Consider the following 22,143-nt stretch of genomic DNA (forward strand, 5'->3'; position numbering starts at 1 on the left):
GACCCTGTCTATCCCTTCGAAAGATATGGTTGCTGCTTATTGTGGGTTTTTTTTTGGAGTTGAGTATTCTCCTTGATTCGCCTTCCTTCTAAGTTGTCACTGGTAAAATTTGATCAGAATCAAACCTACACTAAAGATCTCCAACATTAGCTGAAGAGATTACAGTAGTAGAAAACCTGCTTGCAGACAATAAAGTAAAACTTGATGCTAATCCACATGCAATCCTACAGTCAGGCAGTGCTGACACATGTTTGAAACAGTTTAGCAATCAAATTTTCTCAGGCATTGCATACTGTGGCAACTTGTGGTAGGAGAGCAGTTTATTTTCTTAGTAGTTTCTGGATATTACTTATTTCTACAAAGAAAAACATGCTACCACTGCCATAGATTGGGATCAAATGAAACAGCAGCCTGCAAAATAAAGGTCTGAATAAGCAATCTTTAATAAGTGCTGAATTATGATTGTATTAAGAAACACATGTGTTTAGTTTGGACTATACCTTGAGAGCAAGTTTGGACTACGTCCCATAACTTCTTTACATTTGCATTATCTTTCATGGGATAAAAACAAACTAAAAATTCACTTAGGACAACGTGTCTATTCAAATCAGTAATGTTACTTTCACAATATCTCCCAACACTATAGTCAACTTGTTCCCAAATTGCAACACATAAGCTATTTCTAAATTATATTCATTGATGCCTCAACAGACTGATGTATTGTTCCATGTATTCCTCCATGTATTGTTAGGAATAGCTCTAGTCAATTCCATGTACCCAAGAAAAAAAACTTGTGAAAGTCAGCAAATTTAAGGAGGACTCACCTTGCTCCAATTGCAGTTACTGGGTAAGGTATTGTCCGAATAAAACTACTAATATTATTTTAAATGCTCATCTTCTACTCTTTTGAATCTTAGCTTATCTTAATGCTATCCAGATCTTATCAGTATTATAACTGATCATTCTGTTGCCCGTCGTTTTGAAAGACCTCCTTTGATCTTCATGAATACCCAGCATAACCATTGTGTTCATCTATGAAACCTTTGCAACATGGATCTGATCTTTCAACAAGTACCCACTGACTCTGTAGAAGTGATAGCATGGCTTTTGAACAAGAACCACATACGAGCCACAAAATCTCTAAGCTTTTCCTTAAAATAAACTGCAGCAATGAAGTACTAAAGTAGCTTTCAGCCTGTTTTAGCCATCTGTGGAACATTTATTCCCATTAAAGAGTCAGATTCTGTGTTTACTGCTCTCAATTAGAAGTCACAGCTGATCCACTGGCATTAAGAAAAGGTAAATATATTGTTTAGGTTTGGCACTAAACCCTATGTAGTCTTAAAACAACTGATTTTCAAAAGTGCTTCATGATTATTTTTTTGTTGTTGTTTTTAAAGGAGAAGCAAGAATAGAAATGTGAAGCAGCATTACACAGGTACTCATGCTGATTTTCCCATAAAATGCCCAGCAGGTTCAAAAGAGTGGACTGATATATCTACTCCAACTGAGTTCCCATAGAACAGATCAAATTGGACATTTGCACAGTGTTTCACTGCTCAGTGGCATGCCGTGATAGTTTTATTTCAATTCTCCAGGTTCTTGGACAAACAGCCTTCTGTAGACTCTCTTGCGTGATCAAAAACCATATTGTTTCTCTCAGAAACCATGCCACCTGGAAAGAGGAATTGGCAGAAGCACAGTCTATCATATACATCTACTAGAGCTGCAGGCAAATGACTAGGCCCCAGCAAGAGCTTAAGCCAAGTGCAGAGGACAGGAATGTTACTCAGGGGAATGTTACATCTGGGGAACACCCTGATGGACATATGAAGCATGCTGGTAGCCCTGTGACAGTGCCCTTTCCAGGACTGGCACCACCTAACACTTACCACCACCTTAACTGACTACAGGGTGTCTTCTGAGTCCTGTCTGACACTCTCAGTGAACTAAACGCTATTGTGGCAAAGATTCCAATGTTGCTGAAAAACTAGCTAAAACATGCTTCTTTTATCCAGTACCTGAATTACCTGATGAAGAGAGGTCTTGAGATCCTATAACCCAAAATAAAACAAATGATGAAGGGAGCAAAACCCATTCACCAAACTGATATATGACTCAGAACTCCCTTCAGATCTGATGCCTTTTTTTTTTCTACTCTTTGAACCACTGCATCTGAAATGCAAACCAAGACTTGCAGGCATATACCAATATGGGGAAAAAAAAGTCTTTGTGCCATAAGTTCAAGTTCTGTTATAAATGTGACCCAGAGTTTGGAATTTTCTGCACTGCAACTAGAGGAGAGTTACACCATCACTTACTCACCTGAGTATAAACACCTTGATAGCTCAAGGATTTGTAACCAGGATGGAGGACTAATCCAGCTCTCTGCAATTAAATCTGCAAACAGTGTAAAGCTGCATGTGATACACTCAGAACAGATTCAGATTAAAGATGAAGATTTGGCCTCATTGAGCAAAGCACATGACTGAGTAAATTCAATATGGTATATGCATCACAGCACACAGTTTAAATATTGGCTCAGTTTAGATTTCTAACATCCAGTTACACCTGAAATATATGGCTGTTGGCTGAATAAAAATGTCAATTTTAACACACTCCAGTTTGGATTCTCAGCAAGAACACCTTCTGCTTCTCATTCTCAGAAGCAAGAACTGCCAGTGGCCATTTATGCACATTCATAGTCATTATTTTACTTCTTCCTCCACATTTCTGTGCATTCCATTTATGAGGCCTGTATACATACATGGGTGAGCATCTGCATCACAAGCCATATACCGGCTGCACTGTTAGATACTAATAGGGAAAAAATCTCAATTTGAAAACTACCAGGCACTGAAGTACAGTGAATGAGGTGTTTTGTTTTGTTTCTTTTAAAAGGAGAATACAATCCATTGAGTACATCAGGAGCTTGCGCGCAACTGTTTTAGCCTGCCTAAGCAATAATATTCAAATAAACTTTGACACAGGGCCAGTCTTTAAAGGACCACTGGAATAAAGGACACAAAAATGCAACTGTTTCTTCTCTAATCAGTGCACACAGTCAAAGGCAATCACAGTCTCTGCCAAGGATCCTTCAAACAGCCCAATGATTGGCTAGACCAGAGATGAACAGGAAGACACAGGACTGAATCATGCATTACTTTCAAGGTGGAATTTGGGAAGACTTGGGAAGAAGAAGAACACAGTTATGCAAGACCCTAAATTAATGGGAGAATATACAGAGCAACTCATCAAAAAGTTGTATACTGTTTCTCTCTGAACTCATGCAAGAATGGTAACCATCTCCAGATCTTCTGCAGCCATTTTTCTTCCTGTACATGACTAATAATCTTTTTTTTTTAAAAAAAAAAAAGATACATAAAAGCACAGACCAAATTAATAAAGGCAACATAGTATTTCCTGTCTTATGGACAGGACTGTTTGCTGGTACTGCTTAGTCCAAATGCAATGGTCATTTTATTGGAAGCCCTCCAACTGCTGTTCCAGTTAGAAAAGACAAATTCACCACATCTTCATTCACTGTACTTTTCTAAGCCAAACAAAGCCACATAAACAGTCTAATGAGACACTCTGCAAGTTTAATCTTTTCAGACACTACAGTACCAGCTACATCTACTTAAATGCAGATTTTAAAAGTGCTGAAACAGAAAAGCACTAAGATACACCCTCTCCACTGCATTTGAGGAGCAGGACTCATTCTAAAAACACTCTAAACCAGTCACTCATGCACCAGCATCAAGCACTGGAAACAATCTTCTCACACAGCAAGAAACAATTAGGATTTCTCCCAGGGTGTACTGCAGCATTGTGAACCATCTATCTGGAAACAGTGCATACAGACTTCTTGACATAAGTTAGCAGTGCTGCAGCCCCACTGCGCCTTTTCTTTAAGGCTTCACACAACAATTGCTGGTAAAAATCTGTTTTCTCATCCTTGATCTCCAACTCTCTAGACGTTTTGCTTAGGTCCAGGAAATGCAGACAAATCTGGAGATCGAGATCTCTTTTGCATGTTGGAAACATTGCAGATATTCAATAATCCTCAGGTTAGTCATCAAGAAGTGCCTTAGGCAAACTTCACAGAACTTCAGTGTTATTATTTTAAGAGAAGCACACTACTGAAGCAGCAAACTGCTATGTACTAGTTGACCAGAGTTCATTATTATGGAAAAAAGGAGTTAAGTCCTTGAAACTTAATGAGAAGGATTATTGCAACATGAAGCCACTCTCTTGAAACAGATTGTATCTGGAAAAGAATTCAAGTCCCATTAGAAACCAATGGAAGCAAGTTTCAAAGAGATTTCAAAGTAATTTTCTTTCAAATTACTCAGTTAATTTAATGGCTTAATACATTTAAATTAAGAGAACACATTTTTTAAGTTACAGAATTTACTTTAAAGTAACTCTGAAATCAAATCTCACTGGGTTCAAGAATGGTCTGAAGGTTATTCAGTTTTAATTACCACATCAGAAAAACAAACTTATCTTAAAAATATATACTTGTATACATGGGGCCCCCTCTCATATTCCATATTATTCCCTTCATTTTTTGGTCACACCATGAAAAACCTGATTGAATGATGAATGAGCTAAGATAAGCTAAAGACAGACTCCAATGTCCAGTAAAGCCAGTGTGAAGAAAATAGGACTAGGGACACTGTGAAGAACTTGAGGGCAGAATAAAAAATGACAAATTCATGTGTATAAAAGTATCAGAATATAATAGCATCTTGGGTTCATGCTTTCAAATACTCCTACTACCTTAGATGATACCAAGTACTACTGTTTCTCAAAAAAAGTATTTCAAGTATGTGGAAATACATCATTCGGGGATTTATGTTCATATAAACATATGTAAAAGTAGCATGAGTGTCTACCATATAAATCACTTTGAAAATGAGAGCTTATCTTTTTTCCACTTATGCATGCTACAATCCAGTGAGTCAAAGATCTTCTAGTAACTCCTCATAACTGTATATTAAAGGATCTCTTAATAAAGGCAAATTAAGCGATCTGAGCAGTGTCATTCCTGTCAGTAGTACCATGAAGACCACTGCTGAAGTTCATGAATCTTACAATATAAGGAAGGTTTTCACAAAGGCTTGGCTATGCTCTCACTCTTCTACCTGAACAAACTCCTTTGGTATGGAAGCTCATTAGCACAGTGCTAACTGAGCTAACTTTGAATTCCAGGCTTGCCTGTAACTCCTTCTGAGACTGCTCAGGATAAAGGTCTTTCCTGCCATGAGCAGTGTCTTCAGCACTTGTAATTTCTGAGTCACTATGGCCCAAGCAATTCCTTTAGTTTCTAAATACAGCCTTAGTGATGTCAGAAAATGTACAAACTTGACCCAAGATAGCTCTTATAGCTACCCGTGTTAACAGTAGTTGGTTTAGGACCTTCTGTACTGGAACTAGAATTACCTGAAACAGACTAAAAACTACAGATCAGTCTTCTTCTGAGACAACAATTTCAAAGCCTAGAACTCAAATACCAAAAAAGCTCTAAATGTCTTATTACTCTCATTTGGGTTAACAGCCTAGTTATGATTCACTTTCTTTCCTGTTTGTTAGACTTGATCTGCAGCTTGAGCAGCATCACAGTTGTTTAATTAATACAGTGCCAAGGAAAATGCAAATACTGTCAAATCTTAACGAGAAAAATGAAGTTGTAATGTCATTATCAGCAGGCAAGCTTGCCTAACATCCCTTGATTTAACACACTAGGAAAATTTAAGTTGACTCAATTGTGTTTCTTATGGAATTAGCAATAATACAAACATGCATCACTGCACACAAGAATACCCACAAAATCTTTATGAAAGCAAGTTTTTCCTGAAGCTCTTTGCAGACCTTCTAGGCTATGTAATAGTCCTATTGATGCAAAAAAAAAAAATGCAACTTCAGCAATAAAATCCAACTTTACAGAAAGTGATTTTTAACAATTCCAGTTTTACATTTTCATTAAAGCAAGTGTGAGCTCTGCCTAGGAAATGAAGGGCATTTCTCACTTTCCCTGAAAGGAGGCTACTATTTCTTAGACATCCATAGGTTCTGTCCATTTCACAAATACCTTTTTGCAGCAAACAGCTTCATAATCCAAATAAATTGATCATGGGGGTTAAAAAAGGAAGAAACTTATGTTTTTTCTGTGCTTTTTAACACGCTGAATATAACTTGTGTCAGAAAAAGACTTTCTTGTGTCTAAGAAGAAATCTCAGTCCAGTATATATATGTTAGGACATAGGCTGAGGCCTCCCTTTCTCTACCATTTAAAAATATCTTCCTACACCTCTGCATCAGTCTCTGACCCACACTCATCCCTGACTTCACTGCATTGATGTAATTGTGTGGGAAGTCACTTTACAAACCAGACAATTGAAATATTTCAGTGGAAGGTCTAAAAAGAACTCAGTGGATAAATCACCTCTCCAGAATGCAAGAGAAATGCCAAAAAGGATTTACATTCAATCACCCTCCACTGTGCATCATATACCAAGCATTAATTGATTTTTCCAGGGAATCTCCAGTTTGAGTGTTTTGTTTTTGTTTTTGTTAACAATTGGAAATAATCTGGGGAGAAGAAAAAATCAGTGTCTGTTTGATAAACAGGACATGGAATAGGGTAACAGATCTTAAAATAAAAGTAAAAACAGTCATAAAATAGAAAAACAGGTTTTCACCTGGGCCTAAATAGCAAAAATAGGTGGTAGTTCATATTTAAAATACTTTTCCCAATTCATTGATCCTTTGACCATGAAGAACAGGATGAGTAGTAGAGACTTTTCGACTCATTTGCTTAGGAAAGTTGGCAATCTTCTTTTTATGTACCAAGTCAACTAGAAAACAGAAAACTCCTACCACTTTGTGTTAAAAAAAAAAAAACAAAAACAAACAGGCATATCAAAATATTATTCCCTGGAACTCTATGAAGATAACTTTGTAGGAACATAGATAGGAGAGCTGCAAAAAGAAAAGTTCAATCTCTTTGAGCTGTAAAAAAGTAACTAGAAATATCAAAGTTGGTAGCTTTCCCAGAAGGGATTCTAAAACTTATGAATTTACAGTTGGTATTTTTGCATTTCTATAAGAAAGAACAAAACAACAAGAGTTTGAAGCTATACCCTAATTCCACAAAGCTGCTTTGAAGAGCAGTGTTTAATGAGAAAAGACACATACAAAAGTTCACACAGGCAAGTATAATGCAACGTAATGACACGGATGACATAATAAAGCAACAACAGAAGCGCTAACTGTTCCTCATGAAGATAACAATAGAAATGCAACACAGACAGAAAATGAAGTAAATTCATTTTACAAAACTTTATTCAGTAGCCCTCCTTCAGCCATTTTCTCACTGGACTATTAATTTAATTCAATATCCACTAGGAGCCTAAGGGGAAAACATCTGTATCTCAGAAAAGATCGATACAGTAGGGTCATTAATTTTTGTTCTGCAGCCCACTTTAAAATAGAGAAGCTGTTGCCTCTTCTCTTCTTTCCATTTTGACATGAAATTACTGTAAGCCATCAACTATTCCTACAATGACAACTTCCAGAAAAAAACCTTCAAGACTTCCAATGAGATGCTGAACATACCTTCAGAAGTGAAATAACTAAGCAAAAATGTCAAAATTAATCAGTTCTATATTTAGGATTAAAATTTCTGTAATGGAAATGCCCTCAATGTTAGCTGTGACTCCTAAATATATACCAAAACAACCAAATCCACACACCCTGATTTTCCACTAGGACTAAAAGAATGGTAAAAATAAAAGAAAAAAAGGAAAAAGTCAGTTGCTTTTGAAATCTCAAATAAAAGGGACTGGTTCTAAATGAGTACATGTAAAGGCACTAAGAAGGAATACAAGAGTAAACTATAAATGCCAGAACAACCACAAAAAAAAAAAAAAGGTTTGTTTCTATTGCTGTTTCCTGATTTCTTTATTATTTTTTAAAAAAAGAAAAAAGCAAACTTTGTTCCTGTGAATTGTACTAGATTTGCCAAATATAAAGAGGGCAATCCTCCATTTCTGCATAAAACAAACACCTGTAGATAGCAGCAATTCAATTTAACTCACGTCTTAATCCTGACCCAGGGAGAGCATTTCTAAATTGACATCTATAACCAGCTTAATTTTAATAGCTTAACCTTAATTCTAATAGCTTAATCTTTGAAGTCATTTTAGAAGTGTGAGTGTTAGTCATAACAGGATTACACACAGGTGCATGTAAACAAATAGTGTTCAAATACCCTAAATATGGGCATCAAACACTTTACTTGCTCCCTGCTGTTTCACATTTCCTAGCAGTACCATCATCGGTACCATGAACACAGTTTAACTATTAATCTCTTCCTACCCATAATTCAGGAAATTATTGGATACTTCAGTTACTACTGCGTCAGCCTTCTTTCTTTGTATGATGCAAAAAGCACTGAGGTGGCTAGCAACACTGTGCTGTATTTTCCTATATGAATATTTTATTCTGAAAAATCATTTCTCAGACTGTTATGTTTCATTCTTAAAATGATTCCCACGGTGAACTAGAACAGCACGCTGGATCAATACCTTCCAGTCTGACTCTTAGCAACAAATTCCCATAACAGCAGAGAGATTCACTGTGCTAGGGTTAAGTCCATCTGTTTGGATCAGTACCTGTGGGAGGAAAACTTACATGTTGCCAATGTGTAAAAAGATCTAAATGCCACTCCAGCATTTGTTTACGAATTGTGTGGTTCGGGCGGAAAAAAATCTAGTTTCTATTGCTGTTCAGGGAGATTCTTGCCATTTATTTCTAGAGAAGTAAGAGATAAGACATAATCCTTACATATATTATTTACTCTGGTTTACAGCATCTATTTATGAACTTTATTAAGCCTGTATTTTAAGTCCTCATTCTCTTCCAGACCTTTGTTGATCTGGTTATTTCAGGAAAAGCAGCCACTTTCCAGAAGGTATATCAGATAAATATTAATAAGTCTGTTTTTCTCCACTACCTAAACACAGTCCACTGATGCTACTACTGCAGCTGAATTCACATTTTCAAAAATACTGCAAAAACAGAGTGCAACTTCTTCCAGTTTAAAACAAGAACAAACCAGTTATAGTCTAGAATATCAAATAACCTTGTTACTGAAGCATAATCAAACCTAACGAAAGGGCAGTATTTAATGGAACAAGTGATCTACATGATCACATTGGAAAGCTTTGCTGTGTCTGCAGCTAAGCTCCAGACCTGCATGACTGCAGCTCCTTAGGCTTCCCTCAGGCATGGTTCAGACAATATTCACACATTAAGGGATGCTATTTCAGCACAGAAGCAAATACCAAGCATAATCTGTGATATTCTCCTGAAATCAACCATTTTTCTTTATCAACAGCCATGCACAGTTTTGTCTTCAATGTAGAAATTTAAATAAATAAATGAGGTTTTTTTTTTTTTTTATCAAAAGTTGACTGAATGAGCACATGGATGAATGTAGTAAGTATACTGAATGCAATGGAAACAACCCCTCAAGAGCTTCCCTTTATAAAAACTGGTGGAAAAAAATATTTTGTGTAGCTGTAATACAACATTTAGTTCCTGTCTCCACTTTTTCAGGGGGAAGGTAAGAAAAGGAGGAAGTGATCATATTTACAAATTTCTGCCTTTCAAAAGGAAAACGATGACAGCTGATGACATGAGATTATCGTGCAATCAAACCCATTAAAATTTTGCATTTCAATGTCTACTGCAAATATACATTTGGGATAAAATAGAGCAACCACACATCCTAAAAAGTAAGCAATTATGGAAGAGGATGCAGTGACAGAACGAAAATAGGGTTTTAGGATTACTATCATACATATTAAATGTCTTATTAAAATAATGAGAGAGGAACTTTAACAGTTGCATGGAAAGGCCTAAATATTTAAGACTTTTCATTGGTAAATGCCTGCTTTGATCAGACCATATTTCAACTCTTTTTTAGTGAAGGACCCAATTGAACCTTCTGAGCACTACTCTGAAGGTTTAAGCTGCTCCAAGTGCAAGATGGAAAAAAATGTATTTCAAAATAATACCAGGAGTTAAATCTACCTTACAAATAATCTGTTGCTAGATCATAACCTATGCTAAGAATTCAAATTAGTGCAAGTCAAATACTAATAGTCATTTTGCTGAAAGTTTTTCTAAGAAAAGGAAAACAGAGGACAGAAATTTGCTCTGTGGGAGCAAAAGCAATCATAGTACCTAACTTCCAAACTCAGCCTTTGTACTTCACTTTCAGTCTACATAAGTGTTCATTGTAATATGTGGTAATGGGAAAGGGAGAAGAGTTCCCACATCCACATAAGCGTTGTCCCCTCTGCTCTGACTTTGAATCACAGTAATTTGATATTTAAGTACCAAGGACATGAACTTCACAAATCACCTTGAAGGAATGTTAATTTCAAAGCTCATTTGTGGTCAATATATGCTGACATTGTTACTGTCAAGCCAAAGACCCAACTATTTGAGCTGTGTCATTGAAAAGTAATTATAAAGGGACAGCTGTGTACAGTTCTGTGCGACCCTGTGGAGTAGTGCAAAATGAAACTCCACAAAACCAGAAGCATCCTGTGACAACTTAATGGAATATAGGCAAACAACACCTGTGTGTGATATATTTTAAATTGCTGCTTCTAATGGAGCATTACAGAACATCACTCCAATTAATAAGCAGTTTATCTCACTGGCATAACCTAAAATGGCTTTCACGAATACATTTTCTAGGGTCAAATTTTCTCTTTTGTATACTGATGTATAAAATGGCCTGAGGAGCGCAGCGAGTGATGAAAAGGAATATAATTTTGACAATGCCATGCCAGCCACTGTTTTGTCTGGGGACTGTAAAACAGCTATGTCTCCCACATGTCACTTCACACTGTAGAAAGAAATGGCTTTATTTGTGCATGCTCCAGCTGAAACAGATAAACACAGCCATGTATGCAGAGGCTCTGCAGAGAATTAGGAGATGCAAACACTGCACTGGCATCATCTCGGTCCCACAATATCACACCACAATCCAGACAGCTCCTACTGTTCCAAGGGCAATAAGTAGCTCTCAAAAAGAGAAAGAGGATTAGTATGCTGGAACATCCTTCAGCCTGTGGAAGGACATCTCTTCTGGGTCCACAGAATAATGCTCCCTGAAGTCATTGGAAGCCATTCTGTAAACTATAAACTCAAAGTCCCACAATGTCAAGGATTAGTGAATAGCAACACTGTATGTCAGGCTAGAACATTTTTCCCATAGACAGAAAAAGGAAAGCTATCCTTGGATGCCCCATCCCTGGAAGTGTTTGAGACCAGGCTGAATGGGGCTTTGTGCAACGTGGTCTGGTGGAAGGTGTCCCTGCTCATCACAGGGGGTTGGAACTGGGTGATCTGACCCAAGGTCCCTTCTGACCCAAGACACTCCAGGATTCTATGATCCAGTTAAAAAAAGCACTAATTATTTTACCTCATTGGAGTTAGATTTTTCTTCTGAAAGGCAGGTCTGACAAGTAATATTTTCCCCTCTTATTAAATGTTATTTTATTCACTGCTAAAAATAGAATAAATATGAACAAATGCTAATGAATACAGCACATAGTCTATCTTTTGAGGATAAAAGCACACAATTTATGAGAAGAGAAATGGAATTTACAAAGCTTCAGAACAAAATGACATTTTCCATCTATATCCACAACCATGTATCTAAAAGATGATGTTTCAGCAATCTTGTCTTTCTTATTCACTAGTTCTATAAAAAAAAAAATCCAACTTTAAGCAAAGACCAAATAAACAAAGGTTAAACTTATGAAAACACTGCATGCAGGTCTACCATGCACAGGGGAATTTTTTGCACCAGATTAATATTAATACATTTTCTTAATACCAAAGAATCTTATCCATTTGTTCCCTATATTATTAAGTATCATTTAACAAGTTAATCCCAATCAGAAATATACTAGAAACATGCAAGTAAAACCTTACTCCACAGATCATTAACATTTTAAGCACTACCCTTTTTTAAAAACCAATAATAGTAATTTCTTAAAGCTCTGAGGTTAAATAAACCACTTTAAAACTTTATGTAAAAAAAAAAAAAAAAAAGACAGTAGGCTTACACAGACAATGCATTAGTATTAAACTATCACAGATCTAAGCTAAGAGTGACATCCAGTGGAAAGACAGTCTTGTTTTCTTCATGCTATTGTTAAGACATCTTTAACTCAGATAAAATCTATCATGTAACACATTCATGTTATGAATATTTAGAAAGATATACCTGTCTTCTATTATACAGGTCCTTGGGAAGGCACAGATGTGTGATAACATCAGCACTGGACTTTCATGGAGCTGAAAATTGTGTCACAGCTTCATTCATTTGTCCTAAGAGAGCTCCCATCACAGTTGTTTCACTGCAACAAAGTACTTGCACTAGATTTAAGTATTAAACCAGGCAGCAATTGAAGGTTTTACATTAAAAAGTAATAAGCTTCTGATAGAACATTTGCACAAGTACTTATTGTCATAGATAAACTAAACTATCTTTATTTATACTTCATTCAACTTCCTAATATCAATTAATTTTACAGGAAAAAGAGGCTATAAACAAGGAAGCTCTTATGTTTTGGTCAAAAAGAGATGAACTGTGGAAAAGCTACCTGAAGATTGATGACATTTTTACATACAAGACAGAAGCAGATCCCTTGTACGTGAACAAGACATTGTTTCCCTGATTCATCTCCTTGGATATACACACATACTTTTCTCTCCACTTGAGTGAAGAAAGAAAAGGTGAGAAGCTGCAGAGAATCCCAGGTACATTTTTCTTCAGTGAGTGGTGGCAGCTCACTGGGTTCACCAACATTGTTTTCCCTGCCTTCTCAGCTATACACGTAAGAATGAAGAAAAGGCATCTGTAACGCTATTCCCCATCTTCCTCTCAAGTTCCCAGTGGTACCAGCCACACTGCTTCTTAGTCCATTATTGTCCGACTGGACTGGGAAGAAAGCTTCCATTCCACTCTAGCTCCATTTTCACTAACTCTGCCTCCTGACTTCCTTGATCTTAGATGCAATGAGTCTTGAGACAGAGTTAGGGAAAATTGCACTTTTGGTTTTCATCATCTCTCTTCAGCTACTAGCTCTTACCACATCCGGTCTCACCTCTGCAAGCTGATAATTAAATAAATCAAAATCTTTGTTAGACATTCAGACAACAATTGGTACAGAAGTCTGGCAGGCATGGGAGAGTCTCCCAACCCATCAGTTGTTAACAGGCACTAACTGAGGAGGCTAAGTAGACAGGTGAACTGTGCAGTGACTGTTATAAACTTCTTACAAGGTATCTGTGCTCCTGAAAGAAGTTCCAAGTTTGAACTACTTCTAATCCCATCTGGGAACTAAAACCATACTCATTATAGCTAGACACTGTTCCATAGCTAGCCAAATTAAAATCTACAGTTACAAGCTCTGATTCGATCACCTGCTCATTCCCACTGTCTTACAAACAATCTTCCTGCTCCAAGAAAAGTGAACCCTAAGTTTAGCAATAACTACCCGTACACTTTGACAAAAATTTTTCCTTTGTTGTAGCCACCTGTACAGTACTCAAATGCACTGCATTTCACTTTAAAAGTAAAACAATTGATTACCTTTTTTCTGTCTATATTAAGGAATTTTCCCAGAATATTTCCTGACTTCTATTCCTGACACTATCTTCTATTCCTGACACTATTTCAAGTGTTTATAAGGAAAAAACGTACTTATATTTCTGCCAATCTGCAACAGATTTAATATATCAAAGGATACTGAAGTAATTAAAACTATGGGTATTATTCCAAATCTTTAGACAAAAAGGTAAGACAACAAAGCAAGAATAAGTAACCACCTTCTTTTAAGAAATGTACCTTTCCAGCGCATAGCTTTCCATGCACAACAATTAATGAGGGCTTAGTGTACTGACAATCTCATTACTCAATCAAGTTTCTAGTTGTTTCTGTTCAGAACAATGTGCATAGTATCAGGTACTACAACATAAATGCGTGGTTTTGTTTTCAATATTCAGAATAAATCACCCAATATTTTTTTCCATAAGCAAATAGTATTTTTCCTTCAAATTTTCCTTAAAGTAGTAGGAGCTTACTATGGTGGTAAAGGAAGCCTTACCAAGTGATTAATGGCACTATCCAAAAGCAGAATTTCAGTACACAAATGCAGTTCCCACAGGCATGAAGGACCAACCTATCAAGGTATTTCATCTACATACATGAAATTTCATGTCTAATCAGCATATGCACTTGGTATAATACTATGAATTACTAAATGGTCAACCAGCTGTGGGGATGAGTGTCATAACTAAGCATATGAAGTGAGTGCAGAGATGTATTCCTTTTTTTTTTTTTTCTCCAAGAACGGTCGAGACTCTTGACGGTGAAAGAGCTGGGCCTTTTGCATTCTTTAGTGAAAGAGCAAAAGCCAAGTACTAATGGCCAGCTTTGAGAATTTATGTATAATCCTAACAATCTACAGTAAGAAGAAGGGTGCATTTCCCTAAAGCAGGCAGCAGAGTAACTGGTTGTTTTAAATGGAAAATTACCTCAGAGCTCATTTTTGTGATAAGCAAGGCTTAAAATGAGTAGTCCTGACACCGTATTTGTTGAGCAATATCAAATAATAGAGTATATTTAAAACACACAGGAGAAATCAAACAGAATACTGAAATATCCCCTTGTTACAAAAAAAAAAAAGCACACAGTTCTTCTAATTACTGCATTGGAGAAGATGGAGCTAGTTAAGCCATGAACACGACTTCAGATGTGAAATATCAGAAAGATCTTTCCTTCTGAGACAGAAATAGCAGCTATATTAACTGAAGATAATTATAAGTTTTATGAGTACATTTTGGAAGGGAAACCTGGAAGACAACTTAGATAAAAACAAAAAGGCATTCTTGATGTACTGGGTGTGCTATAATTACAAGCAGAATTTTCCTCAGCAGTGGGGAGGAAAAGCAATTCTTGATTACCAAATCCTTTGAAAGCCAGTTGCAGCTGCCTTTTCTTTCTTTTTTTTTTTTTAACTCTTTATACCTCAGTCTTGGCAGCTAGAGCTGCATGAAAAAGCAGCTATTCTTTCTGTACTACGCTTTTATTTTAGGGAGAGACTTCTTTGCAGCAGAAAATACATCAATCTCAGTACCTAACACATTTAAGAAGCAGCTCAAGAAATAATCTAAGAATAGAAGTATAAGTCTGCTTTTTAGATAGAATTTGTCAAAAGCCTACTGCTGTCTCATTGTAATTAAAAGTAGCCTGAAAAGTGGAAAAAAATAGTCCTGCCGTTACAGAAAAGTAAAAAGAGATTACGAACCAAGTACTGAAAACACAGATCAAACACTAACCTGCAGATGTTACAAACAGCCCAGGTCAATTTTGCGTGGCTACTTAAGTTGCCACACCATAACAATTACAGTTTAACAATCACAAAAGCATATTAAAAACAAAGTATAGTTCTGCCATTGCTTTAAAGCAACATGATTCCTTTGAAATAATAAGGGTGTGAATGCTGCATCAGTTGAAATGAGAATGTGACATATTTAAATAGAAAGACAGTTGATTACAAAAAAGCTGTTTTCATGTGTTACTTTACCATACTAGGGAAAATTACATAAACAGAGAGAGTGATGCCACCTGAGTAGCCTGAAGAGTCACATCAGATTAAACAGACCTCAAGCCACAAACAGTGATAACCGGTTCTTGAACCCAGGCCACTGAATCAGCAGTCATTCCTACGTCAAGGTTATTAAAGAAACAGAAACAGTGCAATTAGGAATGACTTGTATAGGCAGCACAGCACAAGGGAGTAGAGTCTTGTAGCTAAGCAGAACAAGAAGAGATCAGAAAGGCTAAGGGGTAGAAGACAACCTTTCTGGATCCATCTCTCTAATAACAGAACAAGATTCCATCTGGTCCAAGTTCTGCAGTGAGCAAAGGGGGAGAGGACGCATTTCTGCACCAAACTAGGGAGGAAGGGAGGGAGGGAGGCCTACGTGGGACAGAAGGCAAGATTTAAAACTAAAGAAAGTTACATAATTAGATTTAAAGAATTTGATACTAAAAGATAAAGGGGATTAGGTTACATAGTACTAAGTACAACACCAGACAGAAATTCAAAGACGGGACTATATATTAAACAAGAAAACTGTACTGCAAAGTTGGTAAAAAGAACAAATGAAGCTCACTGAAGGCAATTCCTTGAAGTTACCAGCTCACACTGACAGTATTAGAAGGAAAAATGGGTACAAAGATTCATTGCCCACACAGAAAAACAGATCAAATGTGATGCAACTTAAGGCAGGTTTACATTATTGTTGAGACAAATTCTAAGTAAATATGACTCATATTTTTTTCTGTGGATCCTTACTCAAACGTAACCTTCGGAAGCTTTGAGGGACAGGCAGTCTAAGTTGAGAGCTCTGGATTTTTGCATTATCTCATGCAGCCTTATACAGATCTGAACAGGGACCCTATAAATACCACGAAAACAGGAGGAAGAAGAGCTCAAAGTATATACCCTCTTTCAGTTATTTTCCCTGTGTGTCAAGAATGTAGCCTGAAGCACTGTGAATAGCACCACATAGAAAACCATTGTGTTTTACTTGTCAAAACAGCTTCAGAGGGAATGCAAATCAGACTTACTCTTTTATAACAAGAATTCTACTGGAACTATAATACAGAAGAAGCAAGGTAAATCCACCACCTCTGGTACCAAGAAAAGCTCAAAAAACATCATAACGAACAACAAAAAGTAAGAGAAGACACAAGCCTTTTAACAATGGAACACTCTTTTAAATGGAGTGTGAAATATGTTCAATTTGCTGTAAATTATAGGCCTGACAGAATAGCACGCATTAAGTAAAAAACACTGAGTAGCTGCTCTAACTGGCATAAATTCTCCAGAAGCACCCAGCGCTGCCAATCAAAGTGATCGTCTCTGAGGCACTCTGGAAAACACCATCACAGGAGTAGTCATTGCAGATGGCTTTTACTGGAGTGAAACCAAAGGAATTCAAATAGCAATAACAACCTTGATTCACAGTGTTTGTCTTGCAATTAAGAGACCAGCTTAATGTATTCTGTGAGGATCATAAGTGGATCAAGAAGTTTTGGCAGTGATTTTTATATTAGATGTATTGCAGCAGTATCTAGAAGCATCATTAGAGCTTACAGCTCCATTAGACTAGCAGAGAAAAAAAAAGGAAAAATAAAAAAAAAGAGAAAGGGCCCTGTGCAGAACTGTTTTAAGTGGGGGTGGGGAAGGTAATTCCTGTGAAAAATGTCATAAAAGCGTTCCAAAATACTCACAATTTGTCTCCAAAAGATTTCAAATCCTCATCTAAAAACTACAGGTTTCATTTTTAGAAAAAAAAAAAAAAACAAAAAACCTTTTTCTCTGCAACACTTTAATTCAGCTAAAAATACTTTCCCCCCCCCATCCCCAAGTTCTATGTTTAAATGCTACTCAAAAAAACATTCAACACTAGATATAATCAGAGAATAGAACAAACACTAAGGGGAGAACACAGAAATTGACAGCATAACAATTCAATGTACCAATTAATTTGGAGCTTTATAATCTTTTGAGACATCTATATATTAGTATTCGCTTTGTTGCAGCTTAGACCTCACTTAACCTGCCAGTTTACAGGCTCTCAAGGACAGATTATTTCTCACCTGAAACTGAATGCCTAGATCTTTTACATAAACTAACAGCTCACATAGACTAATAACTGTAGATTTGTATGACAGGATTAAATCACATAAGCAAAAGAAGCTGAACATCAGATCTAGATCCAAAAATTCATTTGGACAAGCAACAAAAGGCTAAATTTTAGTTATTCTTTTCTTACAAGCTTTTGAGAAATCCACATGGTAAGCAATTGAAATACCATGTTATATTCAACATTAAAATAAAAAGCATATAAAATGCTTTAAGTTGTTTTTTTTTAAAGAAAGTGAGTGCTGAAAATTTTTGTGATCTGAAGCTTAAAACTTTAGCAAAGACTAAACAGCATGCCTAATTTTATCCTCTGACTGTATTAACATTGCATAATAGAACAAAAACACATAATACTGATGAATACTGATAAAGAATAGTTAAATTATTTATATTCAGTCTATTAACTCTGCCATTGGCCACCAGAAGGAATATACATTACCTTGTGTGAGAAAACAGCAAGGGAGTATTCCATTAATCTGTACATATGTGGGAACAGTTTTCTTATCTTAAAGAGAACTTAAACCATCTTTATTCATTTCTAATTGTCCTGGAGGCCAGCTGCAAAAAAAAATAAAAATAAAAAACCACACACATAAGATCGCTAACTCACAAGTGACCTCTATTCTCTACAAACCTTCTGCCAGGGAGCGAGGCGCACCAACAGGCCTCCAACAGGCCTCAGCCGCCCTGACAGGCATTACCTGGGGCCTGCACCCACAGTCCCGTCTGCACCTCAGACTGAGGTGAGCCCAACTTGCTGCCTGGACTGACCTCGGACCTTACTTGTCCCTTTGCAGCTGCCCAGCCACCACTGGGCTGACAGTGAAAACTGTCGCTATTACGAGCCAGGCCCTGCTCAGGTGCTGAGGGACTGGTCGGTGAGGGCAGTGCCCTGCCTGTGTTCAGTCACCATCGGCTCCTGGCTCAGCCTGCCTCATGGGGCAGCCCGCACTTGCTGCTCCCTCACACAAGTTCTCCAAAGTGCAACTTCCCTCCTTCGGAATGGTGACCGGGAGAAGTAGTGTCCATCCATTTGATTTCAGTGACCAAGATGTCAATTAAAAGCTTCTAGAGGGTTCCCTTTCTCACAGCTACAGCAATTTCCTTTCCCTAGAATTGAAAATTTTAGGTTTGTCCTCCTCTTCCAATTAACTTGCCAATTCCTCATCTCATCCTCCACTTAAAAACATTAAAGACAACAAACTGGAGCTATTTGGAATAAAAGCATAGAAGAAGGTCAGTGATCAAGGCCTGCCAGAGACAACACCAAGGCAGATAGCCCACTTCTCAAAGATCACAACGCGTGATCAAAGATCACATCACAGCTGCTGATGGCAATTACAGAGAGCGAGCACCAGCTTCCACTCACACCTGTTGTGGCAGCACAACAAAACTAACAAAAGAGTAGAATATCTGGGGAAGGAGTTGATGCTTCAGTGGTTTCATGACAAGCAGTAAGTCTGGAAAACCAAATTTCTGGCTGAATTTGGTCCAAGTGTCAGGCAGAGTGCTCTTAATCTTACAACATGGATTTCCAGCATTTTCTTCAGACTGAAGCTCTTGGAAATACTAATGGAGTATGTTGCTATGCCATTCTATGAACACAACAGTGAAAATATTTTATTTTACAAACACATACACACCACTCTAGAGTACAAAGCAACAGCATTTAGAGGGCTTAAGTGTTTTAGCATGCAAAATTTGAAGAAGAATGAGAAAAAGATCTCAGCACAGGATTCTATTCAGCTTTAAAAAGGGAAGTTGAGATGAAAATGTGATCAAATTATAGCTATTTATTTTCAATCTTAATCACATTCAGTAACTAAACCACTTTATAAAATGTTTGAGTAACATTAACACGTCACTAAGCAAAGCAACATCAAATTGTATTCCTGAATAAAAACATTGATTTATTTTTTAACTGTTCCTAAGCCTGCAAAAGCCTTCTGAAATGTGAAGCACAGAGAACTTGGACTAAGTCTGAAGAGAAGCAGAAGTGATTGCCCCTCTGAGACCATACTTTCCCAGTCATTTGACTGCCATGATCATCCTGAAGGTTTATACAATTAAAATATTAATATCATTGTTTTCCTGCTGATTATTTTTCCTAAAAATAGCAAGTTGAGGAGATCATCCACCGTTTGGGATGCTTTTACTGTTGTGAGAAACACTCTGTAGCCAATAACATAGGCTCAGGTGAGGATCTCAATGAAGTAACAATTTTATTTGCGATTGCAATGGCAGGTGTCCCACAAGCAGAAGCGCATCTACTAGTCACATAGTACACTTTATCTACTTTCTTTTCTTGACGACTGGGACCCTCCCTTGTTTCCCCATTGGCCGGGTAGTCCAGGTTCACAACCTATCCGATGCTTCACAGACAATACATGGCCTTCAGTTGCTGGCTTGTTAAATTTCAAATTTCTTTTGCCTTTTTTACTGTTTGAAGTGGTAATGTTTCTTCACTTATCCGACTTGACACCGTGATTTTCACCTAACTGCTCTAAGTAGTCTGGTTTTCTGCATTTTACAAGGTTGTCTGTTAAGCTTTCTTATCACTGCAAGCATATCTCAATCCTTCCCTCTACACAATGTAACTCTGTGCAAAAACAACATTTTTATTCCCACAATTCCCCCCTTTTCTTCTTTATAAATTGTTGATTTTTGCAAAACTTTTCTCTAAGGTGTAATTTGGTAGATATCTTCCTCTTCTTCACTTTCTTTGCTTTCCATCTCCTCTAATATCACCATCTTATCTGAGTAAGGTGGTGGCTCCACGGTCATTTGTTTCAACAGTGCAGTTTCAATGAACCACTGTACTAGTCCTTTAACACAGGGGATAGTGCAACAACCAATGGCTGTCAAAACTCCTACTACTACGATCAAGGATGTGAATATGGACACTACCATCCATTTCCATTTACCAAACCAAGATTCCAACCGTCCAGTGATGGAAGTGTCTGTTCCTAAGTTTTCTGCCAATTCACTGGCAAGGGTGGTAAGCCCTTGCAATGCTCTAGTTACTGTGCCATCCAGGGCAGTATTGTTGGGTATAAAAGTGCAACAATGGTTGCTCAGTATCACACACACACCTCCTTTCTCTGCAAGAATCATATCTAATGCTATTCCGTTTTCCCAAGTCATTTTGCTGGTGGCATCTAGTTGTTCAGCGATTCCTCTTATTGCATCCCTTGTATAATTTATGAATCTCTGCTGATTATAATAAATATAATTAATCCAATGCACATTATTATTGATTGCTACCCACCAGAACAGTGACTCAAACTCTGCAGCAATTTGATTCCTGCTTTGTGTTAATCAGGAACTCCTCTAGGCACCCCAATAGAATCTATGTACACTCGATCATCGAATGATACTCCTAAGCTTCTTTTACTTCTTCTGGGTATTTGTGATGTTTCTCTTTCAAATGCCAGGGTGAAGGGTATAGCTAATTGAACAAGTGCACAAGTGCCTCCCCAACTAGATGGTAGGGTGGACCATAAGATCTTTTCTCCACAGTACTACCAGAGATCTGCCCTGGGGATCTCAACTCTTGAGTAGTTTCCCATCAAGTCCTTGGTAGCATTCAAGGTCCTCGTGCACAAGGCAAATTCTTCCAGATGCCGGGTAGCACTCACACCCTGCCGTGAGAGGCAAGCTATATGGTTACCTGTAGCTGTAGAGAATGCAGGGGGAACCCTGATATTGCTATCATGTAAGGAAGGGAACAGCAAAGAGAGAGACTTACAGGTCAGTTCCTCAGGCAGTCTTTTCTAGGTACAATGCAATCATACATTGCATCCCCTGCGAATGCTTGGTCCACCTCCATGGGAAGGGCACTATCTGGGCAATCGGTCGTCCCGAGGCACAAGCATAGCAATTGCTATGGTTGAGACTCTGAACAGTACATTTGACCCATTCTATCCATGCATTCACATCTCCATACCCTGTTTCAATCTCAAATGTTTGAACTGCTGCATTTCAAAGAGGGCCTCCTGTTTTCTCCTTGAGTTTCTCCCTATCTTTGGTGGCAGTAGAGGATCGTTTCCATTTAGCTATTCTCCACCTGGCTGTTGGATCTCGCCCAGTTATTTGTTCTTTCTGCTGGATTGTCGTTGGGCATTTAAACCTCCACAAGCTAACACCTAACAAGTGTCAAACGTGACGGATTGTGGTACATAACCCTCTGTCACAGTCACCCATATTTTGACAGGGTATCCTGTCTTTGCTATTATCTGGTCATGTCTTTTCCAATTTGTCAATTGACCAAGGCCTTCTCTGAGGCCTACAATCACTAGAAACAAAATTAATAGTTGATTTTTCCGTC

The 22,143-nt window shown here is 37.5% G+C and overlaps 1 long non-coding RNA gene across 1 annotated transcript in view; it reads right to left on the reverse strand.

The window, feature by feature from the left end:
* Window positions 1–21,348, reverse strand: part of LOC125183493 (uncharacterized) — a 230,388-nt gene extending 209,040 nt beyond the window's left edge. Inside the window, exons 1-2 of the long non-coding RNA XR_010831871.1 lie at window positions 18,588–21,348; window positions 18,256–18,374 (exon numbers count right to left, since the gene is read on the reverse strand). This is a non-coding gene — a long non-coding RNA (uncharacterized lncRNA). The remainder of the gene's footprint in view (window positions 1–18,255; window positions 18,375–18,587) is intronic.
* Window positions 21,349–22,143: the final 795 nt, after the last annotated feature.

Source organism: Anser cygnoides, chromosome 5 (genome assembly GCF_040182565.1).
Source record: "Anser cygnoides isolate HZ-2024a breed goose chromosome 5, Taihu_goose_T2T_genome, whole genome shotgun sequence".
Taxonomy (NCBI): Eukaryota; Metazoa; Chordata; class Aves; order Anseriformes; family Anatidae; genus Anser; species Anser cygnoides.